The following is a 19,256-nucleotide window of genomic DNA, read 5'->3' as shown; positions in this document are numbered from 1 at the left end:
TCCCATCAGCGAGGCTTGGGGCGTGGTATTAGGGGTTGGTAGGAGCCACGCGTAGCCCATAAGGCTAGGGTGCCTGGGGAGCACCCATCATACCGGGAGACCCCCAGGGGGTCCGAGAACACACGGGGACAGAGGTCCCAGCTAACCGTGCCCAGGGAGTCGTAAGGCAGCCTCCCAACTTTATCTAACCATCAAAGACGTGGCGGGCGAGAATTTGAGGGTGCCCTTGGGCAGACTTGGCACGGTGAGGGGGCCGTAAGGAGATCACGGCCCTCCTGAAGGACCCCTCCGTGACACTTGGGCCCGCCCTGGGGTTTCTCAGAATACATCCTGGAAGGCTCTTACCATCTCAGTCAGTTCCCATTGTTGCTCAGTGCTCAGGTCCTCCCCAAACTGGACTTGTGCCCTGGGCATCTCACTGGTCCTCAATTCCAGACAAGGGGGTCCTACTTCCTCCTCCTCCTCCTCCTAGTGCTGTGCCATCCACCCTTGTAGTGTCTTCCACTCCTTGCAGAGGTTGACATGGTAGATTTGATGTTCCCATCAGTGTATGGGTTTAAAAACCTTGTAGTCCATGGGCCCCACCTGCCTGATCACCTTGAAGGGTCCTTGCCACATGGTGAGCTGCTTGCTCATAGAGGAAGGAAGCAAAACCAGCACTATATCTCTGGGTAGGAATTTCCTTGGTTTTATTTTGCGGTCATACTGGGTTTTTTGCCATTCCTGTGATGTTCTCAGATTTTGGCACGCGATCCACTGTGCTTTACTTATCCATTCCTGTAGTTCATGCCCATATCTTTCAGCAGTGATCCCTGCCCCCACTGGCCTCTCCCACTCTTCTCTGATGAAGAGAATACCCCTTTGGTCAATGTATGTGCCATAGCCCTGAGTCAGGGCGGTGACACAAAGACCTACGCGGCTGGCAAGTGGACAGGGTGTAGGGGAGGTGGAGTCCCAAGAACCAATGCAGCTAACCCACGAGTAATTCGTCTTCATGTCGAGGGAGAAGGAACACCACTGCACCCCTCCTTTACATTTTCCATCAAGTCATGGTAGGAAAGTTGGGGGGGACTCAGACCACAGAGCAGGAACATACAGTGCCAAATGGGGGCACCACAGCTGAACTGCCTTATCTACATTTTTAAATATTTACAAGTAGTTCACTAAAGTCAGGACATATACTAATATTCCAATAACTGACCTACAGAAGGCAGGCAGAAGGCTAGTACTGGCAACAAAAATTATTAATATTAATTTGATCTACAGGTATGATAATGCTAACAGAACTACTTGCGAGTGTTATGCTTAGTCCAACAAGGTTTAAAATACATATTCATGTAATTATTTAAGAAAGATGTTACTGCTCTAAAGGGATATTGGGACATACATTCTGGAAGACTAGCACAACTAAAACATCTAAACAGTTACTAATGCTTGTGTTCACTATTGCTTACCCCAACACAAACGGCTTTATAGCTTTAACATTGGATCTTGATTAACTGTCCAATACTTACTATAACATAAAACATTTTTAAAAGAGTGAGTTTATATCCTGTTATAAATAAACTAAAAAACAAAGAGGCTTGCCTTTGCTTTCAAGCACTTTGGAGATGAATTGCATTATTCAAAAGTAATGGGACTGTGGGTTGGTGGGGAGTGGGGGCTGGGACCGAGACTGGAGGGTAATGACAGCATGGAGCCAGAACTCAAGGCAGAGCCATGATCCACTGCCTGCACATCCCTGCAATGGGCGCCAGTTCCATGGTGAGCAGATCATGGCTCTGCTCCAGGCCCCAGCCCTATGTTGTCATGGCCCTGGAATCTTCATCCCACCCCCGGCCCGACCCATCCCGCTCCCAGACACTGCTCCCCACTCATCCAAGGCCGCATGCCCTCCATCCAGCCAAGTATGCCCTTCCCACTCTGGTCCCAGGCCTGTCTCCTTGTAGACCCCAGAATCACTGGGCAATGACAGCACAGGGCCAGGGCCTGAGGCAGCGCCATGATCCACTCCCCACATGCCTTTGCCTGAAGAACTGGCACCTATCGCAGAAGCACCCAGAGAACCCGATCCCAGTCCCGGTCCCACCCACACATCCCATCCCGCTCCTGGATGCTGCCCCCCACCTGCACATGGCCCCAACCCAACTGAATGTGGTGCAGAACCACTTAGAGAGCTTTGGAGAGCTGTTTTTCTTTACATTTTTTGTCTTAAATTAGCACATTTTTCACTGAGGGTGACACAATCTAAGATACAGTTTAGCAGTATGAAGTGCATAATCTCATCTGAAATAGTTACAAACTTGTGAAAATAATAACCTTATAACCTCTGTTCTTTAGCAACAGTAGGTTCAGGTAAATATAAACACATCACTTGGTGCACGCTAAAGTACAGCAATGGAGGAAATAACACAGGAAGTTCCAGAACGAATTAACAGAAAGAAGAAGTTTCAGAGAGCTTGAACTGCTTCACTAGAGGTTTTTGTGGTCCTTTTTTTGTTGTAAGGTGTTGGAAACCCTTCATGTGGGGAAAAATAGTTCAGAAGGGAGAGTGAAGCAATGGGGCTTAATCTATTTCTGAGTTATGCAGGTCACATTATCATCTTTCAAAGTAATAATCTGGGAAAAAAAGCAGCAGCAGCAACAGAAATTTTGCACTGCTTTGACTCACTTGATTGCTGGATCTCAAGGTGCTTTGCAAATATTAACAATTTACGTAAGAATCAAGTTCACAAGGCAATTCTATGACCAAGCTAGCAAAAGCACACCATGATTTCTAGTCTTCTACTTTAGGCCATGCTGTGCCCCTCCTTTTAGGGAAATAGTGAAACTTCCTAATTAAAAAGAACACTAGAGGTAATTAGATGTTAATAAGAAAGAAAATTTAAGATGAAATATAAAGATAATTGTGAGAGGGGAGACAGGAGCCCCCCCAGCATGGCCCAGACCCCTAACCAAAGCGGCGCGGTACTCACCACGGGAGCTGAGACGGGCAGCAGCAGGGAGGAGACTGGAGCACAGATGCCGGCACAGACACAGGCTTGGCGGTTTCGCAGCTGCCTGAGCCTACGTATTGGGGAGAGCTGGGGGCGTGGCCTCCGAGCAGCGCAGGCTGCTCAAAAGGCGGCCAGAGAAACAGCTGGGGAGGAGCGGGGGAGAGAGAGAGCGCCAGCTGGGAGACACCGGCTCAGGAGCCAGGAGGCTCCAGCTCTAGCCCCAGCTTCCTGGAGGAGGAGGCAGCTGGCCACCAGGAGACCAGTGAGGCAGGAGGCAGGCTCAGGGTAGGCAGGAGCCAAGGAGCCCCGCTGGAGAGCAGCGATCAGGTGGGACGCCACTGGGGAACTGGAAGGCTCTGACTAGGAGCCCTGGAACTGGGACTCAGGGCAGACCCTCAAGTCCGCAATCATCCTCCAACAGCTCTAAAGGGGGCAGAGCATGGGGAACCACGAGCCCCGGAAAAGGGGAGAAGAGTGACACCGGCAAGAGGGACCAAGACAACAGGACCCCAGGTCAGCTGGGCTCCAGGGTGGGGATGCCAGAACTGGTAGGGACGGGGCACAGAGGAGGTCCCAGTACCCTTGCCCGCTAAAGGGGGAGAAGACAGACAAGCCCCTAGGAGGGGGAGAGAAAGGAGCCCCGAGAGAGAGAGAGCGAGAGAGAGAGAGAGAAAGGCAGGCTCGGGAGCTCCACTGGCAGGTGTCGGCATTTTTCTGTTGAATTGTGGATGACCCCAGTGGGGGCAAGTTTATTTTCCTTGAAGAGGGGGAAACCAGCCTGAAAACCAGGGGTGGTCCCCTTAAGGTTTGCGGCCCAGAAAACTCAGCCCTGGCAAGGCAGGCAGTGTGGGGAAGATCTGCGGGGAGCAGCATCAACCCAGACTGAAGGCATGGTAAGGGTAGGGTAAAGGGGAGGTTTGGAGCCCCACAAAGACAACCCCAGGGTCAAGACACCTCCGGGCCCCAACCGGGAACTGCCTCCCCAACTGATAACAACAAAGACATGGCAGGCAAGAAAAGGGGCAGTGCCCAGACCACCTAGGTGGCACCAGAATAGGGTTTCACCCTGACGTCGCTGGGAGGCAGGGCACCCACGAAGAGGTCCCCAAAGCCTTACAATACCTACCAGCGACAATACTGTTCTCCCAGTGAGATCCCCTAAGGCTTAGAGCAGTGGTGTCCAATTTATGTAGCCCCATGAGCTGTGTCTTCTGATCTGTGGGGATGGGATTTGGTGGTGGCAGCATTAACTATTGCAGCTCCCAGAACCATTGTAGCCACCACTCCTCCCACCACCAAGTTTCCAGCCCCTGGGGACTCCCACAGGTCAGATGCTGTGGTTCCAGGCTCCCCAAGGGTCTGCAAATTTGGTGGGAGGACAGGCGGTATCAGCATTAATTCCTGGAGCCCTGGGAACTGCAGCAATTTATGCTGCCACCTCTTCCCACGCTGCCAAATTTCTGAACCCATTGGAAGCCTGAAAGGCTGGATGACATGACTCTGAAGGTTAGATCTGGCCCATGGGCTCTATCTTTCTCATCCCTGCCTTAGAATAAAGACAAACACACATTTCAGCTGCTTTAAAGGAGAAGAGGAGCTGCTGCTCAGCAGTGTGCATCAGATGTTACTATCTAACTGTTATGGCTACATCAGTGGTTCTCAACCTCTTTGGACTTGACCTACCGCTCACTGGACTCATGACACTCCTCCATGACTTCTGTGAATTGAGTGGTGCCCAATTTACTAGTGGGATGTACTAGTGACGTAGTGTGCACGGGTGTCTACATGTGACCAGGAGGTACTTCACCATAGCGGTGCATTCCTCCACTATAGTGCGTCACTACAGCAAGGTAGCTGTTAAACATAACCGTGAGCCACACACACGGCACAGTACGGGAGGTTACTGAGCCATGCTTTAGTATTTCCTTTTGGTACTTTTGGCAGTACTAAAGCACAGTGCAGTAACAACATTGCTACAGGGCAACATGTAGATGCACCCTGAATGAATAAGTGACTTATCCAAGGAAGAGTATGAACTAAACTCAGATCTACCAAGTCCCAAGCTTGTACCTTAACCATTTCTTTCTCTTAGGACTAATCCCCAGGTGCAGGGTCAATTCTGCTTTGTAATTGCTGAAAACAGGAGTAACATGACTTTGCTGCAATTTAAAGAATTGAACAGAACCACGTTATCATGTTTCAGGAAATCACAAACTCTAGATTTGATGATGCAGGAAAGGTGGAAGAAAGCTACCTGAATCCTTCATGAAAGGCAATTTATAGGATATCAGGTCTAATAAGAACTGTTCAGATCTAATGCTAAGACTGTACACACTGATGAACCTGCAAACGTTACTTTACAGTAACGTTCTCACACACTGTTAACTCTCTACAATTCTGAAATGTCTCTCTGCAAGAAGTCATCTGATTCAAGTATTCCAGGTCTGAAAACTAACTGGGGTTTGAGAAACTTGACTTTCAATGACAACCATTGTTCCTCATCTTGTATATAATAATGAGAAAAAAGATTTCAGTTGGATGTCAGCTGTGTTACTTTTGAGTTAGAATTAAAGTGTTGAAATGGAAGAATTGATTTACTGTTCAGATCTGGCTCCTGATATCTGAGCAAGCAGAACTCTTACCTCTGACAAGGAAAAGAAGAAATGGGAGACTAAAAGAAATAAAGGCATTGGAGGGAAAAAAAAGAACTTTAATTTATCTTTAAAAAGAGCTCCCACATACAAGGGAAGCTCAAGTACAAATCAGAAGTGGTATAAATTCTAATCTCTTTCCTGGCCAAGTAGCTGGAGGCAGGAAAGCTGCAATTATAATGTGCCAACAAAATAGCAACTCCTCCAGGCTGAACTAATTCAGGAATATTACATATGGAAACAAGAACCACTCCTCTTCCCCCTACCCTCAGGCTTATAATTAAAGGAAACTCAGAAGAGAAACATAGTCCTTTTTACTGCTCCTACTCAAAAGCTAAAGATCCTGTCTTGTCAGAGAATAAATCTCCCTAGGCTGAACAGAAGGATCTCTCTCCTAACCCATCTCAGGGACTCTCTTTCTAGCCTGTGACATGAATTTGGATTCCCAGCAAGATAGCACATCATGCTGTCACTAAATCAAAACATCCATCCCCTTCAGCTAAACTAGTGTAAACCCCCCCACAAAAATCCCAGACACACACATGGAAATAGAATTATATAAAAGAATGGGAGCTAAGACACTATTCCAAGCTTTGCCCAAACCCAGCAGATGACTGGAAATGACTGAACCTTTATGTACACCAGGTTTCTACTCTGCACTTTGGGAAGGCTAATTCTTACCTACATGATAGCAGTACCAACAAATACTTCTTTACTGCAGCTAAACCAGGCTCTCATCCAGGCATTAAGGCCAACCCATTCCATCATCCACAGACTCAAAAGCTTTTAAATTGTGTTTCTGTGCAGTTTGTTTGCTTGATCTGGGCACAGATTTTGCTTTAAGGCTGGCTCTAACCTGCCTACTCTGCAGTGAATATAAAAGCTGCGGCCTGAGCTCCAGAGCGTGGGTTTTGATGGTCCTCCAGAATGATCCCACAGTTCTCAGCAGCTCAGGGTGTTTCTCACCCTTCCACCTACTCACTTCTTACTCCCCTCACAAGCACCAGAAACTATCTGCCGATACATATGGTCTAAACTTCCGTTTCCTGTGACCTGACCCTGCTTCATACAGCTCAGTCCAGGCGAACAGCATGAGAAGATGCCGTCCAGATTATCTTCATCCCAGCATGCCACTAGCCAGCTGAAGGAGACATTAAGAAGCGGCTCAATGCCTACCTGGCTGGGGTCACTTGAGCCCAGTTTCCCTCCTGCCCAGGCAGGGGGTCGGACTTGAAGATCTACAAGGTCCCTTCTGGCCCTACTTCTATGATTCTATGATTAGGATCACAGTTGCCGTCTGGGGCAACTACACCAAGCAACACAATTGTGGGAGATGCCGGCGTGCAGACATGGATGCTGAGTGCATCTCCAAGAGGCTGCTGCAGAAGCAGAGGGTTGAGCAGATGGCTCTTGAGTCTGGGGAGAGAAGTCTAATCCTCAAGGGCTCCTAGCCCAGGGCAAAAGGTCCCAGCATCACACTGAGCCCTTCCCCACCAAGCTGTTTTCCCTCTGAAAAGTTTAGCAGTTCCCCACATGCACACAATCTATCCTCACCTGGGCTTTTGAGGTGAGCTGGTTTCATTGTTCACACCAGAGCCACCTATCCTGGAAAGGGCCCCCACAGCACAGGAACGCAGCACAGAGCTAGGAGGCATCTGCCTAGGAGCAGACTCAATAATACGGACAGGTGGGCTGGAGGGTCTCTCAGAAAACATGCTGGGGACTATTCTCCAAGTAGCCTGGGGATGCGAGTCAACAGCATGCGAAACAACCACAGCCTGCCGAGAAGCAAGGGTCTCTTGTGGGGCAAGGCGTGATTGTATGCAGGGGGCATGCACTTGGTGCGCCTGCACCCCGCTTTGATTTCTGCTTCACCCACAGTTTAACATGAAGCAGCAGCATTTCTAGCCAGGCAGTGCTGAGGGGGTCAACTGATTTCACAGCTCAAGATGACCTCCCTGATCTCAACTCTTCCTTCCCTGATGCCAGCCCACTCTGTCATGGCCAGGGGCTGGCTGCTCCCCCTGCCTGCTGCCCAGCTCCCCCACTACGGCTCTGTAGGGGATTAAGCCCCTTCCCATGGAGTTCCCTTTGCTCTTGCCTCCATCCTGAAGGGCACAAGGACCAGGCGGCCCCAGGTCCCTTGGCTTCCTAGGGAACCTGCTCCTTGCTTTTTGCCTGGGGAAAGAAAACATCTGCTGTTTTGGGGGTGGCAACCAGGAACCCTGGTTTTCTCCGATAAAAAAAATAAAAAAAAACAACAACTCAATTTTCGGATGAAGTAGCCCAAATCCACATGTTCCAGTGATTAAAACGAAACACCACTCACTCTCTCTCTACGTAGATAGATATAGTGGTGTTTCATTTTAGTCACAGGAAAATGTGGATTCTGGGTACTTTTTAAATTCCAAAATCCACATTTTTATGTGATTAAAATGAAACGCCATTAATATATAACACCAATTTTTGGATTAAAAAAAATAACCCCAAATCATATTAAAATGAAACGTCACTTATATCACAGAAAAATGTGGATTTGGGTTTTTTTTTAAATCCAAACATTGGTGATTTTTTTAAATCAGAGAAAACCAGGATCCCTGGTGACGACGCACCTCACGCCCTGCTCCGCTTTAAGGGGGAACAAACCCCCTCGACGCCTGCCCGCGCCTGGCAGAGGCGGCGCCGGGCCCTTGGGCAGCCCTGAGCCCGCCGCGCGAGGGACAGTTGAGGGGCCGCCCTCGCTCCAAGGCGGCGGGCTCCTGGGTGGGGGACTCCGTTAACGTCCGAGGCCTCGTCCCCGCCCTCGCGCCCTGCCTGTGGACCGCGTTGCCAGGCAACGACGGGAGCCCGCTGTCAACAGCAGCCGCGAGCCGGGTGACGTGAGACGCACGCTCCCCCCCGCAGCTCCTCGCATTACCTCATTCTCCCGGGCACAGTTATAAATAGAACGGCCTCCTGCGCAGGCTTACTGAGCGTTCGCTAAGAAAGCAGCCGGGGGGGAGGGTGGTTCCCTCCTCCTGTGAATCACTGCTTGCCTTGACCCTACAGCGAAAAAAAACTGGGTTGACCCTCGCCGGCCGCCGTATGCCGGGCAGGTAGCGTCACCACGCAGCCCTGGATTGCCCGATCCCCGCTCTATTTTTAGCCCTTTGTTTCAGGCCTCCTCCCCTTGCGCCAAGAGCGGACCGGATGACGCTATTCGTTTCCCGGAACGATGACGCGGCCGCGTCAGCGGGAGGGAGAGCGCTGGAATGTTCACCGTGGTCGTTGTTCCTTAAAGGGGGCGCGGGCCGTTTTCTGCCTTTGCTCCTGTGCCCTGCCTAGTGAAACCAGGGCGGGCGTGTCCCCAACGTGGAGGGCAGGGCTGATCCTGCGGCCAAGGCCCAGTGGGGCATGGCGGCCCAGGCAGGCCTCCCCTGGCTTGGCAGCCTGTGCAATGCCAGCTTCCCCACATCTGCCTCTTGTGCGGGGGTCACCCCTGCCTAGTCACTGTTCATCCCTGGGCACCCAGGACCCCGTCCAGGGGCCAGGCAGGGTGACTTGCCCCAGGTGCCCCCACCCGCTTCCTGGGCTATAACTGCCCTCCGCCGCCATGCTCCATCAAGCTGGGGCACAGCCAGGAGTTGGGCTCTGGAGCCCCAGGTGACTTCCCCCACCCAGTGGGCTGCTGGCCAGTGCCCCAGCAACAAAGTTTGGTACCCAAGGTGAAGCTCACCCTCATCCTATCCACAGATCTGGCGGGCACATGTCCCCTCACTTGCCCGGGAGTACACACAGCTGTGGGAGCCACCCTTCCTCCATCCCCTTGCCCTTCCAAACAAGCTCCGTCTCCTCCCCGGCTGGGCAGCACCTGCTGGCGCCCCTTCGCTTTGGCACCCATGGCGGTCACCCCCCGCTCCCCCCAGCTGCTGGCTTCCCCATACTGTTGTGTCCCCTGCTCTGGCAAAGTCAGGCCTGCTCTGTCTTCATCCCTTGAGAGACCCACCTTGTCTCAGCCAGGGTTTTCCTCAGCGGGAACTGCCCCCCCCACACACCTCTGTTCCTCCAGGGTCTCTGTGTCCGTCTCCAGCTCCCCCGACATGCTGCCATGTTACGGGGGTGGTAGAAGTTCACTCTCATTCAACCCTTCTCAGTTGCACTGTCAAGGTAGCTCATTCTCACTCTTTCTGATTCTCCTACATGTCCTTCCATCCCTCCAGTTCCCCTGCCCTCCCCATGTCTGGATCGTTGCCTCTCCTGGATCTTCTCTACCCAAATGACTCCCTAGCCTTTGTCCCCCTCCCCCCTTTCCCCTTAAGTGTCTGACTCCCTTGCAGCTCTGCTTCTTCTCCCCCACATCCCTACATTTCCTCGTCTTCCCCAGGATTCCTTCATGTTCCTCAGCTCCCCTCCCCTCTTATTTATCCTTCTTCCCTAGCTCCTCTACATTCCCATCTGCGCCTGACTTCAAGGTCCCCAAAGTCTTCTCAGCCATATTTCTCCCTGAGTTCACCTTCCTGATTCCCAAGCTGACCCGTTACCAAGGTCCCCAGATAGTAATATGGGCCAAGAGAAGTAGCAACACAAACGAATGAGGACAAGAGGACAGAGAGAGAGAGAGGTATATAGCATATGATACCTAGCTGGTTAGACGGAAAGGGTAAACAGATGATTAATAGAGAATGAAAGATAGACTGATGACAGGCAGACACAGGTGACAGATAGATTAGATAGATGGACATACAGATAGATAACACTATTTTTTGTTCAAACACATAATTCCCCTGCCACATGATAGGATTTTATTTATATATTTCACTGACGGGGGCATCAGGAATTTGTTGTGACCAATTAGATGGTACGTGAACAGGGGTCAGCGGACTAATTATCATGGAGGATCCGCCACTACTAAAAAAAAATTGCTTTGGTGACTTCAGTACATTTTTTACCCTGGAAACATACAAATATTCAGATAATCAAAGTTTAGGATATTTGTGAGAGTGGGGAGACAGTGGAAGCTGAAGCTTGTGATATCTGCTCTGGGGATGTAGCTGAGATTTGGGGCAAGGTTTGGATTACAGCTACCTTTTGTGGGTAGTTTAATTGCTTGTAAACAGGGCACAGATGCATTTAATATATGTCAAGTATCCAGGGCCTATGACTACAAATGAAAAAAAGTAAAAGAATCCAGGGGAAATAGTAATTTCTAAAACACAGGACAACTTCACCCCCAATTTCATTTAATTGATATAATGAGGTGATGGCAGGGATCAATTTGTCTGATTTTATTTTATTTGTATTAACTCAGTTTGAGAATCTAAGGTAACACCATTCCATTTTAACACTGGATTTTACTTTCAATTGTTTACTTTTTTCCTATCATAAATCATTTAATGGATAAAGAGAAACTTAGTATAAATGGTTTCTTCTTCCAGTCCGACAGGGCCCCATTCTGCTGAGAGAAGGAGTTCCAGCCTAAGCTTTAAATCTACAGAGCATCCTTTTATACATGTGTCTATTTGTAAGCTACTTTAAAATAATTAATAAATAATTAACAAAATGATAGATTAATTTACCAAACAAAATAGTCTATTAAAATATGCTTTGTCAATATTTTTAATTCAAAACCAGAGGTACCAGATATTGTAGTAAAGGTTACATGTGTGAAACAGTAAGTTGTTTCTTCTGTGTAGACAACGTTAAAAACTAAGTAAAAATAATTATATCCAACAAAGTTCTGTTAGTTTTGAACCATGCTGTTGTCCATAGTAGGATATTTTTGGATTAGGAGCTGTGCTCTGAAATAAAGCCCCTCACTCACTTTTAAGGTCGAGATGATGCTGTGGCTTCATATTTAGATCATGGCTAGTAGTGAAATCTAGGGTGCAATTAGTCACCTATGACATGGACTTTATATTCCCACTTAATTTAGTAACAACAGTTGGTTTCTTGGGAGGCATATGAAATTTGGTTTATTAACAGAGAGTTTCTAGAATAAGTCAACAGAAAGATTTGAAAAGGATGAGATGAGGAGTCGAGACATGAAGGGAGATGTTCTGAAATGGAGGTAGAGCTTCTTAAGGATTTTAATACAGATAAATGTAAGTCATGTCTTCTAATTTTCTCAACCAGGGCTACATAAAGTAATGAATACTGTACATATGGATTAATAATCAAATATTCTTATACACACTTTTGTACTAGTTACTTTTATCCCATGCTTCAGGTATCTCACTAGGACTTTCATTTCAGACTTTACCAGTTGTTTAATTCTGTAGTTCATTTGATTTTACTTTAACAGTACAGCAAGATCTATTGCAAACATGAATGTTTAGAGTAAAACTTGTTTTATCTGAAACAAATGCATTCATTTACATCCAGATGGCAAATATTGTTCATATTACACTGTTTAATCTGGTAAATGTATATATTAATATATATCTGAATTTGTAAAATCCTGGTTATACAAATACCAAAGATTATGTATCTTTCTACTGTATACTGCAGTTTAAAATTGAGATATCCAACACACCACATATTTACAACGCTTTTTGTTTTAAAACTAGATCAAATCCTCATCCTACTCCCAACCCCATGGACAGGTGCAAGTCAGGGCAGAATTTTGTGCCCTGTTAACTTTTCAAGGAATTATCAGCTCCTAGCAACTGATGATCAAAAATTAGGTTATTTGATGCAAATGGAAATTAAAAGACAATTGCATAAAGAGGGAAAATTTGAAAGACATTGAAGATGTCAATTTTGAAATGTAATATAATTAAAATGTCAGTTTAAATAATTCATTGAAGATTAGCTAAACAATTAATGCCAGAAGTTAGGTACATGAGATCTCTGCACTAGATTCCTGGGAAAATCAGATTTTAGAAACTCATTACTTTTCATGTTATTTTCTTTAACATAAACAATCAGGTTGTCTTATTAACACTAAGGTTAGCTAATAAATATTAATAAGAACTTTCTGTTCCAGTTAATCTGAATTTGATTGTTACTCACACTTTTTCTGAGTGACTATCATAATTTCACATCACTTGTTACATGAGAGATTTTTTCCCCTAATCTCTCTCTCCTGGGCTGAGAAAAGTATAGAGCAGTCAGAAACTGGCATTAAGGTGAAACTCTTATACGAGGAGCCTTCTGTTTCTCTGTGACTCATTTGACATTAACATAATTATGTTACAAGAGTCAAAGTGATTTTCAAACTATGAGTAATGCACAATACTAGAGAGTGTTTACAAGAGAGCAAGGCATATCAGCTAGCTGAAGTAACCAGCTGCTGATAACAGCTGAAGTAAGTTAGAGAATTAAAACGTCTTTACAGTAAAATTACCCTTTTTTGGAATGCTCAGTTACATACAGAAGTGGGATAGTGTATTGTGAAGTAGGATTCAAAACCAACATCATACTGTAATTGGGATAAGACTGAGTTTGTGGATAAGGCTTCACTAGATTTCTTCCAGCTTTTATGGAAAAGTCATGCTCAAATGATAGCTTGGTTCATTTCAAGAAGTGCCTATATGCCAGGATTTATTTCCAAAACACAAAACACATCCTCTCAGCAGCATGAGAAGAGCAAAAATGAAACAAAAAATGAGGTCATTCCCCAAATATTTTGAGTCTACCGTATGTGAATGACTCAAAAGAAGAAAACTGACAGCAATAACACACATTCAGAGTTATATTACCATGATCAAATATTTTAAAATAAGTACAATTTTACTATTAGCACCAAAGAGAACATGCTTTCTTCTTAATAGAAATATTTAACAGAAGGTCAGTGATGATATTTAACTGAGATTTATGATAATGTGTATTTATGCACTGAACAATGCATTAAAATGGGTCTCTGCTAAAGAGAGAAAATGTAAGAAAAAAATTAACTGGTAGTACTTCTTGGTTCTATTGTAATGCTCTGTATTTCTTATAAAATTATTGACATGTCATAAGAACAAAACAAATATACAGAAATAATGTTCATGTATGTTTTTTCTGAGTTTTATACCTTGATTTTATGAGCATGTTCATTTTAGTTAAAACGGGACACGCTGTTTTTGTCTGCTCTTCCTTACAAAGGCCATTATTCAGTGAGGTGTTGAGCATTCTGAACCCCATCGTTGACTTAGAAAAATTTGTGGTCATTCATCAACTCCCAGGATTGATCTATGTAAGCTATAAAATACTTCTTAAGAGAAGCTACTTTCAGTGTTGTAGACAACTGTAACGGGGCAATAATCAGTAAACATTTTCTTGTAAAAATGTCCATAAAAATAGAAACGGCCAAGGTAGAGAAATGTAAGAGGTGCATGAAGTAGCAGAAGAAATGTAATCAAATAGAATGTTATCCACGAGGCAGTCACAATTATTTAAAGAATTTAAAATATCTGCAACTCTCAAAAACACCTAAGTCAATCATTTCAGTGCAGAAAAGCTGCTCTGGATCCAGTCAGACGTTCAGCATGGTGAAATTAGCCTACCCTGGCCTGTTGCAGAGTTAGACCAGCACCAGAGGTGGTTACAAGCAAGTGTATGGCAGGAGAAGATGGAGAAAATATTGTTCAAGTGTTTTAGCTCCTGCTGATAACATTACCATGTTTGCCTGGGGACTAAGCATCAACAATCTTGGATTTGTTTTTTCCTGTTCTGCCATTGTCTTGCTTTGTGACTTCAGGCAAATCTCCTGGCCTCTATCTGCTACTTTTATTGTGAGGCTTAAGATATGAATAGTGATTAGGGATCCTGGAATCACACCTGCTACACAAATGCAACATATTATCAATATGTATATGCAACATCACATGCTCCAAAAATGTGAAAATATTATTTCCCATAGTACAACCTAGCAGCCAGAAACCAGTTGTAACTTGTAGTAAACACATCCTGCAGCTTTAGTTTTATAGTTACTGATACATTAAGTCATTTCTGCAGTTTCACGCAGTTACTGCAATGTGCTATACCACTCTTCTGCAAAACCAAATGAAATTGTCTTTTCATTCTATTTCAGTATATTAGGGTGAAAAGGAACATGGAATCACCAAATCTCAACTATCAAATTGTTAGAAAATATATACCACCCTTATAATGATGCTTTTATGTCCCATAATAAAGTTTGTGTCGTAAATTTCATTATAAAAACTTGTTTCATATAATTATTATTATTAATCTTATAACAGTAGAGCTAGTTTCCCGTTTATGCAGTGCTACTGCAATACCTCCATTATTATTTATTATTATAGATCTCCCTACATTGAGCCTTAAGAATAGCAGCTGTTTGAGTCCCTTCATACAAATATTTCTGCAGTGCACTGTGGAGAGGATTGCTCTTTACAGGATCCCTCACTTTTAGCTCCTAGTGCCTCATATAATACTTGGTTCTAATGAAATTTCCACCCTCAGAGAAGTTGTCTGAGGAATTTCACCAGTACTTACTTTTATTTCTTTGTGTGGCACAGTGAACCAATCATCTTGCCTTTTTTGTTCCTGTAACATGGTGACATTTAAGGCCAAATTCTGCAGTGACACCCATCCTGTGCAAATTTCAAGTACCGAAATTGGGTTCTTGTTTGGGCCTCTATAAGTGGTACAGTTGCCCCTGGTTCAGCTTACAAAATAATGTGGTAAATTAGGGCATGCTAAAAACTAAAAGTGGCTGCTTACAAAAGTTTACGCACCTCTGATTTTGTTAATCTATAACAGGGATGCTCAACCCCTGGCCTCTTGGCCAGATCATCTGGCCCATGGGGCTGCCCAAGGATATGTGGGGAGCCCTGGGGCCATGGCCTATGTGCTATATTGGGTATGCAGGTCAACACAGAGCCCGATAACAGTGTGTGGGGGCTCCAGAGCCCGATCCCAGCTGGGTAGAGGTGTCAAGGAGTCCCCAAGGACCCAATCCTAGCTGGTCAGGAACAGCACAAGGCCCCAGAGCTGGATCCTGGCTGGACAGAGGCAGAATGGGACCCTTGGACCTCTATTCTGGCCAAGTGGGGACTGGGTGGAGACGGTATGTGGCCCTGGGGCCTGATTCTGGCCAGGTGGGGGCAGCACGGAGCCTGATGTCACCTGTGCACCATTCATCTAGCCTGTAGGGCCAAAACCATAAGCCTCGCTGCTCTATAAGGTGCAAATCTATCTTGCCTTTTGCCTGACTTTTAACTAACACAGCTAACTCTCTCTCTCTGACAAAACTAAACCATTTTAAACAACATGCTGCCATTTGTACGTTCTGTGACTCTTGCTGATCCTTTTTGTTTTGCATGTGTTTGAACTGAGTCAGTGAGCAAAACATCCAGAGAATGTGTTGAGAGGGCTAGAGATCAAGGAAAAATAGACAGGTCTACTTGATGGTAAACTGATTTTTTGACTGATGGATGGGTGAAAACCAAAGTGTGTGGATGCAAGAGTTATTTAGTGGTATCTTTTATTGGACCAAATGTATATTTATTACAAAAGTACTCTTAATTCTTGTATATATCACAGGCCAACACAGCTACAGCAATACTCTATGAAGAGTGTAGAAAAATAAGATCCCAATGTGGAGGCATCTAGCCTTTGAATTCTAAGGGCTAAGACAGGCTAAGGTGACAGTGAAGCACAGGAATGGAGGGAGCTTAATAAAGGCTCACACAGGTTCTGGGTGTGGAGACACAATATAATTGTATGGAGAGCCCTGATCTCAAGAAATTTCACTAAGATCTACAAGTTCAAAGACTGAAACTCTGCCCATTCTTTGAGGGCTGCTGCTGCAGGAGGACAATTTGGTGGAAACTGCAAGGGAATTTGGCTCAAAATTTTGCTCCCTTAATCCTCCCACGGGTTTTTTTTTTCTTGGGGGACTCTGAACCCATTTTATGCTCTACGTTTTAGAACGGAGGTGTCAAACTCATATGATTCAGACTGTGGGGCTTCTTATGGGCTGGATGACCCACATCCAGATCCGGCCCATGGGATGGCACTTCTTGCTATGGCTGCCGCAAGTGCTGTATTGGCGCGGCCAGGACACAAGCTTTAATACTTTCACTGCTTGCTGCTTACCTTGTGGCCAATATGCGCGCTGAGCAGTGACTGCAAATCAGACATTCTGTGGTGGGTAAGGGGGAAAGGTGAGGGGGAGGGGGAGGAGAATTAACCTCTTGGGTGCTGGCTATTCCAGCACAGTGGCTTTGGCATCTGCAGTGACAAGCCTGCAGGCTGGATCCAGAATGAGTCATCTGGCTAGAGAGAAACCCTGCAGGCCAGAAGACCCACCTCTGTGGACCAGATCCAGCCTGCAGGCCACATATTTGACTGTCTTGTTCTAGGGTTTCCATTGAGTATTGCTGTAACCATAGTAGAATTGATAATAGAGAGTTGGTCGGTTCTTTGGGGCTCTTTCTTTTTCTCTCACCTCATAGTGAGACAGTTGCTGTCCCACTGCCTAGCACAGAGTCCAGTTGTTGCTTTGAAGCACTAGCATAGCAACAATAACAACAAAAATAATAATTATCTATTATGTAATTGATGTTACATACTGACCATATATTCTGCATTATTATATGTTTTCTTGTAAGATGAAACTCAAAATTCACTGCAACCACTTGCAAATAAATAGGTAACATTAAAAATCAAGTTTCAACTATATCTATCAGCAAAGAATTTATTACGTTCAGATTCAGTTGGTCATTGCTTTTATATCGCACAATTTCTGTCCCCAAAGTGAAATTTGACAAGTGATTTGGTCAAATCACACTTTTAATGTTGAAAAATTAGAAACTAAATTGAGAGGTATATTAAGGGTAAATGCTGCAAACAGTTCTGCATGTGCTTATATGTAAGCACCTGAAAAGTCTTTTTTGTTATACCATTAGAATAATTAATATGAATAAAATTAAGCACATATGAATAAAATTAAGTGTTTGTGGGGGCCAGGATTTTAAAATGTTATCTCTTCATTTAACATTTGTAAAAATGTTAAATATACATATAATTGCCACAGAATTTACTTTAAACTGCTCACTGTAGTTTCATGGGTAAAGTATCTTATGAAAATGTAAATAAACACTAAAATATTCAGATAATAAGCATGCTTGAGTAGCTGAACCATCTCTCAATATACCTCTCAATTTACCTCTCAATATACCAATATAATCAATATATCAATTTATCTCTCAATATACCTCTCAATTTAGTTTCTAATTTTTCAACATTAAAAGTGTGATTTGACCAAATCTCTTGTCAAATTCCACTTTGGGGACAGAAATTGTGCGATATAAAAGCAATGACCAACTGAATCTGAACGTAATAAATTCTTTGTTGATAGATATAGAGAATTATGCTCTCTGAGAAAGCCAACTGTGCCACGTATTTGAAAGAAGTAATTAAAACAATCTTTTTAACTGAAACAAAGTCATTAATTTATGGGTAGATACCAACATCCATTGAACACATTGGGAATCTTTCCATTAACATCCAAAAGACATTGGGTAAAGCTGAGTACCAGCTTCCTATGCACAGTGCATAGCCAAGAGTCTCACCAAAGTGAATTTGTTTGAATGTAAATGAAAGGATCTATGTTCTGATAATGGAATTAGTGACCTGTGAGTCCTTTTGGCCATAGTGGTTTGCAAATTAGATGGCAAGATGTAGAGAAGCATCTTGATGAGTGATGTTTGCATATCCCTGAAAGGTCAGGAATAGGGAATATAAGATGTGGGTCCTACACATAGTTGCTTTGAATGGTGATTGTCTTTGTGTCCTGAAGGTGTGTTTGTTTGTTGTTTTTCTACATACCGATCTCATTTGTATGCTAACATAAACTCTGCTGTTTCAAGGATTCAGAATGAAATAGTGTTACACTTCAAAGAGAAATTATGCTCTCTGTGGCTGCATCTACATGAGCCCATGACTACTGCGCAGAAGGGGCATGTGGCAGAAAGCATGACGCGATGCTATTGTACAGTAGTCATGAGCTACTGTGCAGTCAGTGTTACAAAAAAGCCATTCCTCAGCACAACTGAGCGGTAACTCAGGTTACTGTGCAGTCATTAAGTACTTGTTTATACAAATACATAATGATTGCGCAGTAATGACTGCACGGTCAGCATCTCGTGTAGATGCCACCTGTATATATCTTTTATTAAACCTCATTGGATAAGACATAACAAATGTTCACAAACCATCCTTGCCAAATTCCAAGTTCAAATTAGATTGTTATGGAGGCGTTGAGACTCTCTCTTGTCTAAACATTTTCCCACTGCCTTCTAAAAGAGAGATGTCCCTGATGGTGGAATACTTGTATCGTGACAGGATACAGAAAACTGGTGCTGCATATCTTCTCATTAAATGCTCTCTTCATTATTGTCAAGTGTCTGAGTTATGAGATTGAAATCAAATTTAGGGCTCAATCCTACTCCCACTGAAGTCAGCAGGCATTTTCCCATGGATTTCCATAGGAGCAAGATTGAGCTCCTAAACATGAAGAGTTAGATCCAGCAAAGGATGCTAAGTGTCCCAAAGTCTAACTTTCAGAAGCCTGGCTCTCAGAATAGAATCCAAAAACCTACAACTGGCACCTTGGCACCCTTTACAGTGCATGGGCAAGCAAGGCACCTCAGTCCCAAAACAGCCAGCTCATTCAGCA

At 44.7% G+C, this 19,256-nt stretch overlaps 1 protein-coding gene and 1 long non-coding RNA gene across 2 annotated transcripts in view; one reads left to right on the top strand and one right to left on the bottom strand.

The window, feature by feature from the left end:
- Positions 1 to 8,774, bottom strand: part of LOC102384050 — a 45,090-nt gene extending 36,316 nt beyond the window's left edge. Inside the window, exon 1 of the long non-coding RNA XR_324458.3 lies at positions 8,565 to 8,774. This is a non-coding gene — a long non-coding RNA (uncharacterized LOC102384050). The remainder of the gene's footprint in view (positions 1 to 8,564) is intronic.
- A 2,924-nt stretch (positions 8,775 to 11,698) lies between these two features.
- The window catches only part of ATF3 (activating transcription factor 3), a 38,873-nt gene continuing 31,315 nt past the window's right edge, over positions 11,699 to 19,256 (top strand). Inside the window, exon 1 of the mRNA XM_006028784.3 lies at positions 11,699 to 11,727. The gene's annotated coding sequence lies outside the window, so the exon portion shown is untranslated. The remainder of the gene's footprint in view (positions 11,728 to 19,256) is intronic.

The sequence above is a fragment of the Alligator sinensis genome, unplaced genomic scaffold (assembly GCF_000455745.1).
Source record: "Alligator sinensis unplaced genomic scaffold, ASM45574v1 scaffold1277_1, whole genome shotgun sequence".
NCBI lineage: Eukaryota > Metazoa > Chordata > Crocodylia > Alligatoridae > Alligator > Alligator sinensis.
The sequence above is the reverse complement of the archived record's forward strand: the minus strand, read 5'-3'. Positions and strand labels throughout refer to the sequence as shown.